We start from the raw sequence: 4,279 nt of genomic DNA on the forward strand, positions 1-4,279 counted from the left end.
GGGAGAACATAATTTGTTAAATTTGGAGATCCATGAAGTTGGACGGGAAAAATGGTCCTTATCTTTAAGTTCAACTTGAATTCAGCATTTCCTTCACTTACGAACATAAGCAACAAACCAGAGTAGTATTAGCAGTTCCCATGGCTTCACCAATAGAAAACATGTATTTTCCTATCACAATGGTCTTACCGAAGGCAACTCAAAATATCATTTCTGCTTATCAAGACTTTGAAATTATGCTAAGTTATTAGACATACCACTAAATCTTCTAATATAGAAGCACATATGTTACTATATGACAGATTTGTTTTTAAAATATTTTGATAACTGCATTTTGATATAAATGATTCCCTCTGTAATCTTCTGTATGGAAGTTTATTCATTGAAAAATATTAGGCTGAGAAGAGGTCCATGGGCCTCACCAGGCTGCAAAGGGGTCTGTGGCACAGGAAGGGTTAAGAATCCCCGTGTTGGGCTTCCCTGGTGGCGCAGTGGTTGAGAATCTGCCTGCCAATGCAGGGGACACAGGTTCGAGCCCTGGTCTGGGAAGATCCCACATGCCGCGGAGCAACTAGGCCCGTGAGCCATGGCCGCTGAGCCTGTGCATCCGGAGCCTGTGCTCCGCAGCGGGAGAGGCCGCAACAGTGAGAGGCCCGCGTACCACACACACACACAAAAACTGGGTGACATCGATAAGGGGGCAGTACAAGAAAAAATTTAGTCCATGAAGAAAACATAATAATTCAGTTAATAAAAGTTATGTTCAGGGACACTGTGTAGGAGTGCTGAGCCCCCTTCTCATGGTTCCAGCCCCAGGGACAGAGGTTGTCCAGTGTCACTGTGGGGAGAACCTTTCAAGGGAGGAGTGGGTTAAGGACATAAGGGGAAGACGGGGAGAAAGTTCTGCTGTCCCCAGTGTGGAACAGGCAGGGATACGGGGCTGGAGGATGTGTTCACAGAAGCCTGAGGAGGGGGTGGGGAAGCAGGGGCTTTGTCAGTTCTGTGGGTTTAGAGCCCATGCTGAAAGGGATTCCCGCTGTGTCCAGCTGTCTCCCACTCTGCTGTGTTGAGTCTGCGAGCCTGGGCTATGCTAACTCAGGGGTGATACAACCTGGAAGAAGAATTTGAGGCTGTCTTGGAAAGATGCAAAACCATCTCAGTTGCAAGGGGCCAAGGTCACAAGGTCCTGCTGCTACCTGAGGGGTCTGAAGCTTTGAGGGCAGGGGCTGGGGAGTCACAGTCCTGTGAGGCAGGGAGAGAGAAGAGTCACAAACCCAACTCAGAGCTATTCTCCAGCCCTATAGGTGCTTTCACTCCTCAGTGCCCTGGAAGTCACCAGCGGGTGTCAACTGGGAAGACAGGGACAGGAAGACAGGGATGGCCTGGGGCTTTTACCCGTTTGATTTTAGGCCTGTTTCTCCGTGAAAGGATGGGGGCGGCAGGGTGGAATGAATGGATGAGTCACACCTCCAAGCAACAGCAGGAAGGAACAGCCTCTCCCCGCAGTGACAGTACCCTAGGTGAGGGCCCTTGGGGCTCTGACAGGGAAAGGCAAGATTCCCCCACTCAAATCCCCTGGGTTAGGACAGGTAGGAGGGAATTCTATAAAGCAGCTACAGGGAGTGTGGTGAGAGGGAGCAATACTAAAAGAACAAAGTCCAATACTGATGCGGACCCCCTATGAGGGAGTAAGAGAAGCACTGAGACAGCAGCCCAGTCCAGAGGGCTGCGGACTGACCTGGGGCTCAGTGGAGCCCCAGAACCAGGATTCCTTTGGTGCTAGAGGGCAGCAAGTGAAGGGAGAGTATGCTCCAAACCTGTGGAGGGAAGGAAGGAAACTGGATTCTGTCATCAGGAAAGCCAAGATCAACTAGCTTATAGAGGGCCCCCAGGCTTAAGTCTTGGAGAAGGGGCTAAAGCTCCCAACTCCTGGGTCTCTGAAGGGCAGGATCAGTGTAGCTGGTTCCCTTGAAGACCACTTGGCCTTAGGCCCAATCCATTCAATGCACTGATTACCACTACCGGTTCTCTCTCTAATCCTATCTAGAGGTCCTCTGCAGACCAGGGGAGGGTACAGGCGCATGGGAACTTTGTGGGGCAAAGGGAAGCTGCGGGTAGGAAGGGATGGAGTGGGAGAAGAGGGTAACAGGTATCACGTGAGACCCTCTTCATTCTGGTGTTGTCCTAGAGCCAACAGCGTCCCCTGGAAGGCCCCAAGCAAGACCAGGGAAGGTGCTTTGAGGCAGCACAGGGCCCAAATAAAGAAATCCGTGCAGCCAAATAGGGGCTGTGGGAGAAGCCCTATGTATTTCGGATTCCCAGGGCTTGCTCTAATTCTTGTCGTGTCTGCTGCACCTTGGAACAGAAGTATTGGCATACGGCCTCCTGTGCCCAAGGCTGGAAGTAGAGCTCAGCTCAGTGCTCCTCCTCTGGGTTACCCACCACATCAGTCATGGTCTTGAGGTCCCAGCACTGGGACTGAAGCCAGTCATTGATGAAACCCTGAGGGTCTCTGGCAAAGCTCAGCATGAACTCTCGCTGGGTCTTCAGCTGACTGATAGTTTCTATTGTCTCATGGATCTTGCTGTCGAGAGTAGCAATCTCCTGCTGGCTGGCAGTAGACAACAGAAGAGAATTCATCTGGGTCTTCAAAGTATCATCCACTTCCACATCAATGTCATAACCAGCTGCCTTTTCCTGATCATTTGGGTCAACACTAATGATATGATTAACGATGATGGGCTCTGGTGGCATAAGCAAGGCATGGAGCCGTTGCAGGATCTCTGAAAAACTTCATACGTTGAGACTCAAAGATCTGCTGGAGGTACTTGTCACAGATGACAAACTCCCGCTCAGGTGGGTCCTGGAGCTTACGCGTCTTAATATATTGCCACAGTGCTTGAATGGTCACTGGACGGGTCTGGGTGTGGATGCCCAGCGGCCGAGCCAGAGGAGGGTCTAATTTAAACTGAGGAGGCTGGTAATCCAGCATCAGCGGGACAGTACACCGTACATTCACATCTTCTGGCCACTTCACTTTGAAGCCATCTGTCTCCTGGGTAGTGACGGCCCTGTACCATTCTACCAGATGGTTGTCTGGCCCGTACAGGTCCTTGTCCAGTTCGAGCACCAAGGACTTAAAAAAAGAAGAGAACTTCCTCTTTTGTTTGGTGGCATCATATTTGGACACGGCTGACTTGATGGGATGTTTCAAGGCCTCCTGGGTATCTAGCCATTTCCTCATGATAGTCTGGTCCAGTTTCCTTTCAAAAGCCAACAGATCCATATAGGCCTGGGACTCTGGTACCAGTTCACGAACACTTTGAGATAGAATTTTGTCAGCCATCTTCTTTTTCTTTGCACTGTGGTTCCCATTCTGGACCGCCTTCTGCTGGACCTGCTAGATCTGCTGAGGAACAGGTCTCCTGCGGGACTGGTCCATCCCTGACTGGGCCAGGCCAGGTCTGACTGAAAGGCTCCCCTCATAGCCAGGGGGTCCCATGGAAGGTCCCTGAGGTGTTGTTCGGCTGCCTGGTAGCATACCTGGTCTCGGATAGGCCACTCCGGGCATCGGGGAGCGGTACAGCCCTTGACCCGGTGCCGGGCCCATTCGTACTGGAGGCCCCGGAGTCCCACCTGGGCCCAGGGCAGCCTCCGCGCCCACCCCTCCTGAGGCTCCAGTGCTGCCGCTCGGAGCCACAGACTTGAAACCTGCCCCAGCCTCCATCTTTCCCGGAGCCACTGCTGTAGCTGCACAAAGAACCCAAAAGTTCAGTTTTCTATTGTAAAAATTGTACGAGCAGGGGGATTTCCCTGGCGGTCCAGTGATTAAGACTCTGCGCTTCCAATGTAGGGGGTGTGGGATTGATCCCTGGTCGGGGAACTAAGATCCCACATGCCGAGTGGTGAGGCCAAAAAAAAACATAGTACATGCACATCGTAAACAAGTTAGAGAAGTACAAAGAGGACAGCAAAAATCACCTCCAACCTCACTACCTGTTTGGTGAACATTGTTTTAGACAGCACTTCATGCAGATATACGTAAATATACATACACACCCATACAAACTTACATGAAGATAAATATATGTATTGGTGTAAAGATATATACATAGTTTTAAACAAAAACAGGATCAAACTACACATTTATTATTTTATTTTTATTCTTTTACTAAGTAATACATTGCATTTATCTTCCATAGCAATAATAAGAATTGAGGCAGGTAATTGTCTTCACCATACCAGGAAGCTGAGACTTGTCCATGATCACACCTGTTGA

At 50.2% G+C, this 4,279-nt stretch overlaps 1 pseudogene; it reads right to left on the reverse strand.

Moving 5' to 3' along the window:
* Positions 1-2,301: 2,301 nt before the first annotated feature.
* LOC112400887 (SWI/SNF-related matrix-associated actin-dependent regulator of chromatin subfamily D member 1 pseudogene) lies at positions 2,302-3,727 on the reverse strand (annotated as a pseudogene).
* Positions 3,728-4,279: the final 552 nt, after the last annotated feature.

This window comes from Neophocaena asiaeorientalis, unplaced genomic scaffold (assembly GCF_003031525.2).
Source record: "Neophocaena asiaeorientalis asiaeorientalis breed wild unplaced genomic scaffold, Neophocaena_asiaeorientalis_V1.1 scaffold132, whole genome shotgun sequence".
Lineage (NCBI taxonomy): Eukaryota > Metazoa > Chordata > Mammalia > Artiodactyla > Phocoenidae > Neophocaena > Neophocaena asiaeorientalis.